General features: G+C 39.2%; 1 long non-coding RNA gene across 2 annotated transcripts; it reads left to right on the top strand.

The window, feature by feature from the left end:
• Positions 1 to 901: 901 nt before the first annotated feature.
• On the top strand, positions 902 to 12,349 carry LOC140336259 (uncharacterized). 2 transcript variants are annotated; one of them, XR_011921854.1, is made up of 4 exons: positions 902 to 1,090; positions 1,187 to 1,388; positions 2,184 to 2,255; positions 12,020 to 12,349. It is a non-coding gene; the product is annotated as an uncharacterized lncRNA (long non-coding RNA). The 2 variants fall into 2 exon arrangements; XR_011921853.1 differs by lacking the exon at positions 12,020 to 12,349 and having other exon boundaries at positions 2,184 to 2,382.
• Positions 12,350 to 12,422: the final 73 nt, after the last annotated feature.

The raw sequence follows: 12,422 nt of genomic DNA, 5'->3' as shown, positions 1-12,422 counted from the left end.
GTAGAAGCCACAGCACAGCTATAGAATGGGTGCGGGACAGTCTGTGTCCCAATCTCATTCTAGCTGTGCTGTTCTCACTGCCCAGCTCTTATCAGCAGCTGAAATCCACTGTATGGATTACAGCTGAGAACAAAGCAGCCTCTCCATTGTCCTTTCAATGGATTAGAGCTGTGGATGAGAGCCGGGTAGAGGAGGCACGGCAGCCGGGCGCACTGCCACTAAAAGGGTGCTGGTGAGAACTATGTACATGCACATATTTAAATGTGTGTGTATACTATTACTAAAAATCTTCATGATTCAGCCCCACTAAGCTGAATCCTAGCTAGAATATTTGAAGAGCACTATTTAGTCTCCTAAGTAACACGCAAGGCTAGAAACTCTTTGTCCAGAGGAGAGTAGAAGCTTTCTGGGATAGATGAGACCAAAATACAGATTTTTGGGAAGGCACATCATTCGAGCATCTCACATGGATAGTTTTTTTGTATTTCTCCCCTTTTGTTGGTGTTCTTACAGGGGCAACAAAATAAATAAACATGTGCTGCATTTTCGGACCTTAATGCAACGGTGCCAAAATTTTTGCCTTCGATTGTTTGTATGTCTGGCACTTATGCTTCACTCAAACTGAAACAGTATAAAGAGAGTTTAAATCTAGGAGACTAATTAGTGCTTTTTAAATGATCTAGCTGGGATTCAGCTTAGTGGGGTTGAATCACGAAGAATATTAGTATTAGTAAATAGACATATCTATACTAATGTATCTGTATGTATATACACACAATATTAACTTTTCACATCTGCAAAACCAATCTGTTACAGTTTTTCTATTTTTTGTAAACAACTAATTCCTTAGAGATGTTTTAGGAGGTGTTTGAAAAATAAATATTGTTTTTTCTTTAGACAATGCTTCTCCAGCAGTACCATCAGCAGCCGTTGATATATGCCAAGTGATGTATTATGAAGAGGTTGGCAGAGAGGCTGTGGACCCCTGCAGGGAGTCTCCCAAGTGTGCTCCAGGTATAGCACACTTCGAGCGACCTGAAGGGGAGGAGACTGGATTTCCTCCACAAAATAGGGGACCACATTGTCTCTGGTAAGTATTACATTTTGTCTTCTGCTCTTGTTAAGGGGCTGTGTTTTTTGAGAAAGGTAGTATTGTCTGGACTTAGAACTATTTATCACTTCCTAGGTTTTATTACGGCTGCTGATCGTCAAGCTGCCATCCAGGCGGTTGGCCATGCTCCAAGATGTGGAGGAGGAGCCTGATGCTGAGGAGGTGGAGCCTACCATGTAGGACAAGCCTGTCACAGCGGAGGAGCCCACTGTCCCACCTGAGCAGCCCAAGTCCTCAGACGAGGGAGAGGAGATGACCGAGGCCGAAGACATTGCCTGTAAGCTATTCTTATAATCACCTTTTGTTAAAAATATTTAAATCAAACACATTCTCATAACACTTTTACCACTTTTAGGTAAAACTACAAAGATATAGCATGATTTTATGTAGCTTTCACTCATTAATCATGCTTTTGCGTCAAATGTAGGTTCTTTCTAGGTTGTTGGCTAACATTTATTTACATAACCAAAAAGTAACTGTTAGAAGTTCAGTACTAATCTGGTATCCTTGACTAACCTTACAAATCTACTTTAGTCCGACCCACCCACTTTTACTTATGGTGTTTATTTTTTATGTACAGCTAGTGGAGCGGCCTTGCCATCACCTCCTCCAGGGGACACAAGTTCCGCATCTGAATGAAGTATTTATAGGTGTTTCTAAGTTCTTAACATTACTTTAGGACAAATAATATAAACTAGGATATGGTTTGTTAGGCCTAGCTCCAATAAGTATCATTATGAGTGTATCACTAGCTTCATGTCTAGGCAGCTTTTAACAGAAGCCAAAGGTAAAATGTAATTTATCCAAGTTTGTCCCTTGTGAAAAGCCACAACCTTAATTGACACCAAAATGCATTTCTTTAGTTCAATTGCCATAATTAGCTTGGCCCCAGGAGGCAGCTTTCTTGTTTTGATAGATGTAAACAGCAAAACAGTAATAACTCGATGAAACTAGATAACAAAGCTTTCATTATTTAGCACTTTAAGCAATTTAAGAACTAGCTGCATATTATAATATTACATTCGCTCAGTACTTACCTCCCTAATTATTTTGCCTTCTTCCACATACGCAGCAAGTTCATGCTCGATGGAGGCAGCCAGCCCTGCTGAGGTCCCATCCCCACCCTAGCCCAGACATCCTGCCGGTAAGTTACTTGGTTAATATTTTTTTTTCCAAGATCAATACTTTTCTTAAATGTTTTTCCCAAAGTCTTTCGGTTCTACAAGAGAACCTGTACTGGATACACAGGAGGATGTCTGCCATAGAGCATCAGTTGGGATTGACCCTCCTCAGGATATGCCCAACAGATTTAGATATGAATAAAAAAATAAAATATAATTGTAATGATGTTTTAAAAAAGTTTTTACATTTTACGAGAATATTAATACATTTTGTTACAAAGTTGGGGGGGGGGGGGATATTAATGTATTAATATATTTTGTCAGTTGGGGGGGATAAAATAAAAAATGCAACTAAAATCAAGGTGTCCCTTACAAAACCAAAAAAATAGTTTTTACACAATGGTTGTGAATACATATATAACATGCCCTTATCCTACACCAACCTGTTTTTAAGTTTCCATTACTGCATTTCTCTCTGCTCACTCTGCAAACAACCTCTGACCTTAAAAGTAACGTAGTTGTGTTTGTTAGAGATGTTCTCTTCAAACCAAATGTGATTGTAAACATAATTCAACAATACATTTTGCATCCAGTACACAGTTGAACCCCCTAGTATCTCAGCCCAAACAACAGAAATAAAGTTGGCCAATTAGCAAGCACAATTATCTTTTAAAGGCAAGTTTTTGATGAGTAAAGTAAATGGTGAATTCTTACCTTATATATATATATATATATTTTTTTTTTTTTTTAAATGTATATTTTTCCAAAAGGAATAACACATTTTTAATGTTGCAAGGAGAAAGGCTGAGAACTTCTCTGAAAATATAAAGAGTTGCAATGGTGCACACACGTTACGCAAGCACTATGCATGTTCATTTTGCGCACTCCCGAAGGCGCCATATGTGCACCCCGCACACACTCGCGCATGCATTCGCGCATTCTCTGTTGTTATGAATAAGGAGATTGTTGGTTGCTGCAGGGGATAATGGTACTCCATCTCCCCAAGAAGGTGAGGAGCAGCCTTCAACATTGTCCCAAAATCTTGTATGGGTCCAGCAGCCATGTCTTTTCTTACATCTGACTAACCTGGATGACATGCAGGAGCACGATGTTAAAGTGCGATTCCGCTTGTCATGTCAAATCATCCATAACCTCTACACTCTTTTGGAGGACAATATTGCACCCAAGACCAAAAGAAGCCAGGTTGAGCCAGGAGTTACCAGAATCCCGGCCACTCTATACATAATAGGCAGGGAACCGTTCCGGACGACCTCTGGATTAGTTTGTGACCTGAGCAAGCCAACAGTATCCAGGGTGTTTATGCAGGTTATAAACACCATTTTGGACCTTGTTCCACTATATATTCATTTTCCTCACACAGCTCAGAAGTGAAGGAATGTAGATTGATTTCTTCAAGGACTTCCAAATATTTTGGGGCCATTGATTGCACCCATGTGGCGATTCGGGCCACTAAACAACAGAAAATCTAATTTCAAAACTGGAAGCAGTATCATTCGCTGAATGTGCAAGTAGTCTGTGATGCCAACAGGAGAATCATGAGTGTATGCACAAGAAGTTCATGCCATGATGCCTATATTCTGCGTGAGACAGCCCTTTACCAAAAGTTCAACTCTAGGGAATAACCCAAGGGCTGGTTAATAGGTAATATATAATATAATATAATATATGTATATAATATATGTAATTACTGTAATACAACAAACAGTAACAGTAGTTAACTCCTAAAGACTAGTGTTGGTCGAATATCTCAATATTCGATTCAGTGGCAATTCTATCGAAAAGCCCGATATTTTTTGGGTGATCAAATGCTGAATTTGAACACCATTAAAGTCTACGGGGGGGGGATTAGGGTTATTTTCATGACTGTGTAGAACTGCAAGAGCAATTAGGGGAGAAGAGGGCAAAGGTGACTGCTCCGCTTCCCTGATTGCTCTTGCAGCCCTAGCGTAACTGTAGTATGTGTTCTTGGATAGAGATTCTCTAGAAGAACACAGGAGTCCCACGGCTGTGCTCATGAATGAACGCAGCTGTGGGAATCATCCGGTGACAGAATGATCCTCACGACTGCATTCATTCATGAGCACAGCCATGGGAATCCTCCTGTCAGTGTGGGATCCCCGGGGCACTGGAGTTTAAATGAGGACAAGGCTCCCCATTCATCACCTCTAGTGCTCTGTGATTGGCTGAGGAAAGGTAAATCCTGAAGACAGTCGAAGCGTCATCAGGATTTTCCTTTCCTCAGCCAATCAGAGAGCAGCCCTAGCAGAACTGTAGTATGTGTTCTTGGAGAGAGAATCTCTCTCCAAGGGCACATACTACAGTTCCTCTCGGGCTGCAAGAGCAATCAGGGGAGCTCCGCTGACAGCTCTGCTCCCCTGATTGCTCTTGCATCCTGAGTAGGACTGTAGTATGTGACTCCATGGCCGGTGACACTGACAGGATGATTCCCACTGCTGTATTCATTCATGAGCACAGCCGTGGAAATTATTCTGTCAGTGTGGGATCCCCGGACACTAGAGTTTAAATAAGATCAATTCTCCCCATTCATCACCTCTACTGCTCTGTGATTGGCTGAGAAAGGTAAATCCTGATGACAGCTCAAGGGTCATGGTTAAGGCAGGAAGGGAAGGGTGTGGGGTATGGTGGGGTGATCATTAGGGGTGGAGAGATGTCTGGAGGAGGTAAAAGGGCTTGACAGAAAAAGGGGGGCAACAGTAGTTGGCTAGCTAGAGTGAGCTTCTCGCCCTGAGCTTTGGCTAGTTTGTCTGTTAGTAAGTTTTGGTTGGGGTCCGGGGTAGGCAGAGTCTTGTTGATGTTGGAATATTGGTAAAAGGACCCATCAGTGGGATGTTGTCCTTGGTTAAGGCAGGTTTTGTGGCAACTGTTGAACAGTTGGAACCCAAGGCAAGGGGCAGCACCTGGGGGCTGAAAAATTATCAATTCGCTGGTCTTCGGTTGAGATGAGTGAGTGAAATTATTAATTTCCATCTCGCAGAGAATCAGGCCCTTCTCACTTACAGAACATGATCGTCATTCGCCACGAGGTCGTGTTCTCGTCGAACTCAGGTGGTCTTTCAATGGAGAATCTCCATTGAGAGTTCATCTGGAGTTCGCCTGCAGTCACAGCTGATTAGGGGCTCTCGCGTGCCTCCAATCAGCTGTGACTGCTGGTTCCCACGCTCCTTAGGCTGTACATATCAATAATAAGTACAGCCCAGGGAGCGTGGGAACCTGCACTTCAATGGAATTTGCAAAATTTCGGGGACCCATCGGAAGTTCGTGGAAATTTTTACGAATGTCAGAGGCATTCTCGCTCATCCCTAGACTTCGGTGATTTGTTGATTTTTGCTGGGGGTTGCCTTCCTTCCTAGATCTGCAAGCGATCAGGATGATTAGGAGTGTTAGAGGTTAGGGAAAATTAGAATGTAGAATTGTTTATATTGTTAAAAGTTTATATATTTATTTGTATTTATATATATTTATGTTTGTAATGTTTTGTATAAAATGTTGTGTAATGAACAACCAATTTCTTCCAAACACGATTGTTTGTTTTATTTGAAGGAGTTGGGGGGGGTGATGGTAGTTGGCTGGGTGGATATGGGAGGGACTGGTGACATAGGAGCTACCCGGGTCATGAAGTAAACAATTAAGAAGTAGCTTTACTATTACTTGACCCCTACCTTTGTCCTTTATTTTTTATTGAAAGAGACTGAATAAGCAATTTACAATTTATAATGTACATGAAATCTTAGAAATACATTTGTCTGGAGGCTGTTCGTGCCAAGGTACGGTAAAGGTTGCTGGTATTTAGTAATAAACCAATGGTGAACCAATGCCAGGAATTGAAAAGTTTAACAATGATTTGAAAAGTACAGCTAAGTTTTGCAGTCAGAAGCAATTTGATTTGTCCAAAAGTACCCTAAGGTCTACATGTTACAGCTCTGTGCACAGCTTTATTAAAATGGCCGGAAAGCCTCATGTCTCTTGGTTAATTCACTGGCAGAAAAAATTGTCTGAGACCTATGCTGTGAATGTTTTCAAAATATTGTATTTTTAAACATTTAATTGGATCTTCAGTGAAAAATAGTTAAGTAAAAGATTGAAAAATAGCTTTTGCTGCAATACTTGCCTCCAATCTGGAGGTATTGCCTCCTGGGTAAATAATGGATATTGTAGGTTGAATAAGAGCATCCTTCAGCCCTTATCTTTTGAACCCTGACAGTCATGTACATGCCCCAAGCCGGTAAATGAAAGTTGAAGGAAAAACACCAAAGCAAATAATCTTTCTAACTTTCTCCTTGGCAGCACATAAACTGATTGGCATCTTGTGCTTCTTTTTTTCCGCCCATTCTGACCTCCGCTGTATATCAGACATACAATGTCAAATGCAGATGATCACACTATTTACATCTTTAAAAAATATGTGTAACAATGCATTGGGGAATACAGATCTTTAATAACTGAACCTGATTTGCCTCTGTCACATTTAGCTTTAATACTGTTCTTGGAAACATAACAATTTATTTACTAATTAATGAAAAATTCGGACAGCGCTCTACATCCAGCTAATAATTTACAGGTGCACAGTACACATCCTAAATCAATAAATCCAATCCAGCATAGACTAAAAATTCAAATGTGTAGATGTTGACTCATTTCAAATAAAACTGTTCTTAGTTAAGTTTCAAGTTTGAGCTAAAATACTTAAACTTTTTATCCAGGGAAAAATGAAATCGCTATATACTGTAAGTGTAAGTGGTAACATACAACAAGCAATGATTTTTGTACCTGCCTAACAAACTTTACAACGCTTTGCAGGTAGTTTTCAGAAAATGATATTAATGGACTAAAATTCCTATTGAAAAGTAATTATTTCTCATGGATAAAATACATAAGGCTTAGACTGCCACCAGCAGGTAGAATGGCAACATTGACTTTGTAACCCAAACCAATGGTACCTAAGGGAAATCTTTTTGCACAAATAAACTAGACAGGAACAAAAGCAATTCAAGCTGAGGATATGATGAAAACACTGAAAAGCAGAAGTTACCTTCAGTGACAACCACATACTGAATCCATCTGTATGTTCAAAGACATAGGCTGCTAGGAGATAATCATTGTGAAGGGGAATTTTGGATAGAGAAGGGAAGAGTTAGTCATAGTCTGCAGTTCCTTGCTGTTTGTGTGCCACTGTGGAAAATTCTCTTTGCTGAGTAATACACAGCAGCAGAAACACCTGTTTTAGTACAGAGGGGAACTGCAAATGTTCAGTCCTGCCATGCACTGTGAGTTAATTATGCCAAAGATTGGTGCACAGAAAATTAAGGTAAAAATTCAAGAACAGCAAATAGCCACAACCCCAAGAGATAGTACTAAATAATCATTTACTAGAGTTCCATAGCCTATGCAACTGATATTTTAGTGAATAGTTTTATATCTATCCCAGAGGCAGCAGGGTGGCTCAGTGGTTAGCACTCTTTCCTTTGCATCGCTGGGTCCCAAGTTTGAATCTTGGCCAGGACACTATCTGCATGGAGTTTGCAGGTTCTCCCCGTGTTTGCATGGGTTTTCTCTGGGTACCCTGGTTTTCTCCCACATTCCATTAGATTAATTGGCTTTCCCCCAAAAATTTGGCTAGGCTATTAGTCTACATGACTATGGATATATTCATGACTAGGTTGTATATTTCACTAATGGACATCTAGAGAGCCTTAGGAAATAACTAAGGTATAGCTATGTTTGGCTTTTATGGGAGTTGTGGAAATGTGCATTTTATACCAGCTGTCAATGTGCCTATGGATCTGTTAGTAGTTGTGTCTGGATTTCACCAAATCTTACTTTTGCAAATTTTCTATTGATTCAGGTTTGTGGCAGGTTTACCTTAACAAAAGAATTTGTTCTGTGTGTGCATTTTAGAAGATCCTTTTCCTATCTTCACACATTTAAGAGCACAGTTTATTTGTCACCCTGCATGAAGGGTATCATATAGGGTAGCAAAGGTCTGAATTCACTCAAAAGTCTGCAAAATGAGATGTAATAAAGAGAGGTAAAAAAAAACCTTTCAGTTTATCAAAAGAAAAGTTACCCCACCAGTAAAACTCTGCCTGGGGAGTCATAGGACCTGACTTATTAAAGGCTGGAAAGGATACGTTAATATCAGTGAAGCTGGCTGAATTAATGGCACAGATACCCTTTTATTCAATTTTGAGAATGAATTTGTTTTTTGGATAGAAACAGATTTATCCCCTTTACTTACAGCACTTCCTCCCCAAATACAATTAAGGGTACTGTAATTAAAGACATTCAAATTAAAATGCCATTTTTATTAAGGGAGGCATCACCCATGTTCCCAAAGGTATAAAAAGCCAAGGCCAAGGTATATTTTCCCCACGACACTATAAAAAAAAAGTAATATAAAAAATTATACAAAATTCCAAACACCAGTAGTTTTTATCTATCTCCCCCTACCACCATCCCATATTAAAGAGAAATAATTGACAAGCTCCACATCTATATCCTCTCTATGCTCAAATGGTTCCTCCTCGATTCATAGCTGTCAGTTTTCTTAAGCTTTAAAGTTAGTCAACAATATTCTAACCATTTGTTGTGAGCCCAAACTTTCAATGACACACCCCTGTGCAAGGCTGCTTCCACAGGAGAAGTGGTGTGAATGGGCCCCTAAAGTTTTGTTTGACAGGCAGCCCAGTGGTTTACAGTAAGGGCCCAAAAGCAGATAGCAGAATGAGTACACATTCTGATCCACCCCAACGCAAACCCCCAACCATCCCTAATTCTGCAGGACAATCCTGAAATTTAAATGCAGATCCAAGATATTTTCTGGAGCAAAATACTAGAACACTCATTCCAGCATTCAGCTCATTTCTGCTGCAGAACAGCAGATTCAAATTTCTGGCAGAGCTGTGACTGCATTGGCACCGGCGTTGGACAAAGATCCCAAATTTAGGGAAATCTACACAAAGCACCCATAATTGTGGAGAAGAAGGTTTTAAATGTCAGTGACCAACGGTGACTCCTCGGAGGGGTTTCTTCTTTAATACCACTGACCACCAATTATTAGAGGGGAGAGGTGCCAGACACTTAATGTCACTGACCTTTTGTATATTTGAATAATGTTGCTGAATTTATAGTGTTGACCAACATTTATGTATTATACTAATTTCCCCTTTTTATTAGCTCTCCATGAAATAAATTAGGTATGAGCCATGCAATGAGGAAAAAAGCAGCCAAACAATATACAGCTTCTGTAGCTTTTGTTTAATTGCAGACCACTGACAAAGCCAGCACAGATCCAGTGTTGGACTAAGTGTTGGCACGGCTCTAAGTTGCACTCACATTCACTTCTCTTTATTGTGTGCTTTGCAAATTTTAGGGTTCATCAGTGTTTGTGGAATTATTTGACATGGGGACATACCTTTGCACTGCGGCATCTGGAATGTTTACATGGTTTAAACCAGCAGTCGCCAACCTTTCAGACCTCACAGACCACTAAATTCATCATTTTAAATCCTGTGGACCATTAATATGCATTTTTATAAAAAGATAAATACATTTGTAAAATAATGATCTCCCTAATGGTGCTGACAAGGACTGTGGCGGCTCTGATTTATTGATCAGCTCACAGATAAGTGAAGTATTACTATTGTTACTATTATCATTAGTTGTATTATCTTTGGTATTACTAAAGAAATGCAAAATATGTGTTTGCTTTTTCTCACTCATTATGGGTTTATTTCATTCTAAGATCAAACAAGAAATCATAGTTATCAAAGTCAAACTATTTGATGTAATTAAATATAACAGGTAAAGAAAATACACAGGTAAGGTCTTACTTACCTAAAGGAACATCTGAGAAATAAACAAATAAAATAAATCAATGGGATGAGAATCAGTATTGGCGGAGCGGGGTGACTGTTGTAATGGTGGAAACAATACTTGAAGCGTACGGCTCGGTAACGGTTCCTTCATACAACTTAATACTACACTGACGTCACGCTGCGCCTGCCTTGTTTTTCCATCTCTAGTACAGTGCGTGAATTTAGTGCAATATAAAGGTGAAAATTGTCATTCAGAATATAAGAATTTATTAGAATATTATTTTTGTTTTAATATTAATAAACATAAACATTGCAATTAATGTCCTAATTTTCTTGCGGACCACCAGTTGGCGACTACCAGTTTAAATGATTTCCATGATGTGCTACGTTTAAAAAAATGCAGCTATAAGGTCCTCACAAAGAGGTAAAGCCTCATGCTAGTACTAAAAAATGCCACAAGAGGTCCTAGGAAACAAGAAAATAATAAGTGTGAGGTTTCCTTCCAGGGTGATTAATATTTCATACATCACATACACATGTAGATATACATATGATAATGAGTGAATCCGTCTCAACAGACCAATGTTCAGTGTCCAACGTAGTCCTAGAAATGTCACCACCCAGCACCTTTAACCCCCTTCACACCTTAGACTTACAGATCTTTTTTACCATTTTGGCCAACTTTTGTTTGGTTGTATCTAATACATTTTGCATTTGTAGTTTATCCTAACATATATTTCAACATTTATATATATTTCACAACAACCTATTTACAGCAAAATTTACTAAACCAAACCTTCTAAGATATCATATATAAATGTGGTTTTTATATCACAGGGGGATAATATAGCCCACAAATACAAATGTTTAACCCTTTGTGAATACACTGTAATGGAAGTGATACAACAGCATGAGTATTTCCCACTATGTTGACTCCAGTATGATGTTTTTGGGTAATATACTGTTACGTCTGCCATAATAAACTCCTGTTGGGTGATAAAAACATATGCTGCTTCATGATACGTATGGAGTGATGTTCAATGCACTATACTGTTACTGATATAATACATTGGGCCTGATTTATTAAAGCTCTCCAAGGCTGAGGAGGATACACTTTCCTTAGTGAAACTCTGTGATCCAGAAAACCTGGAGTAGATTGCTTTAAAGTCATTTGCTACATGCTAGCAAATGTTTTGATTCCTGGGCCAGATCCATTCCAGGTTTGCTGGATCACTCAGCTTCACTGATGAAAATGTCTCCAGCTTTGCAGAGCTTTAATAAGTCAGACCCAATGCTGTTAGGTAATGCAAAGCCATTAGTGTTTAAAATATTATTGTTAAGATATATTTTAATATAAAATACAGGTAGTTCCCAGGTTACATACGAGATAGGGACTGTAGGTTTCTTCTTAAGTTGAAATTATTGTAAGTCAGAACAGGTACAAAGATTTCTTTAGCAAGTCATGCAAACCGCCCCCTTCAAGCCTCCGTCCTGCACACGAGCAAGCAGGAAGCCCCGTTCGTATCTAAGAGTCGTCCAAATGTCGGATGTCCTTAACTCGGGGACTACCTGTATACAGTAGCTAAGTAATAATATTAATTTCTACATAGTATTCAGAAGATCTGTGTGGGACAAATTTCTGTCCTCAAAGGCACCAAACGGAATGAAAATTCTAGAGGTCTATCTATAAAGTATGGGATTTGCTTTAAAATTTCATAGTGGAGAATCAGCTACTGCCTTTAAAACACATAGACCTAGAAAATTCTCCAGGGAATGTTTAAGTGAGTTTCAAATTCACTGCTTTTTAAATAGACCCATATGTGTCACATGGATTGAACAGTTCAGGGATAGATCTACATTTGATTGACCATTGCTGGGAGTGCTTTATATTTAATGCAGCCTTTCTCATCTTTTTTTTTTTTAAATTTCAGGTCATGAAGGTCTTTAAAAAAGAGAATAAAAAAGAGTAAGCTCCCCTTACAGTGCTAGTTAGAAACCAACTTGACAGACACCTGAATACATAATTGGAGCCATACAACTGATTCTAGCAAGTGGTGTTGACCTCACAACTATGCATTCATCATCAATTAGAGATCGAGCAGCCACTGTGTGAGGAACCCACAGCAGCCTCTTACAGAACCCTGTGGTTCCATGGAACTCTTGCTGAGAATGGCTGCTATAATGTATATACTTGATGAAGAAGGGAGCATCAAATGCATCACAAAATACACTTTAAGGCTCTGAATCCAAGGCCAACTGCTTTGAAAGATATGTGCACTGGCATTTTATATTCAGAATATACTGTTTTATTTGATTAAGGGGCATCAAGAAAAT

Source organism: Pyxicephalus adspersus, chromosome 8 (assembly GCF_032062135.1).
Source record: "Pyxicephalus adspersus chromosome 8, UCB_Pads_2.0, whole genome shotgun sequence".
Taxonomy (NCBI): Eukaryota; Metazoa; Chordata; class Amphibia; order Anura; family Pyxicephalidae; genus Pyxicephalus; species Pyxicephalus adspersus.
This window is presented reverse-complemented; position numbering and strand designations above follow the sequence as displayed.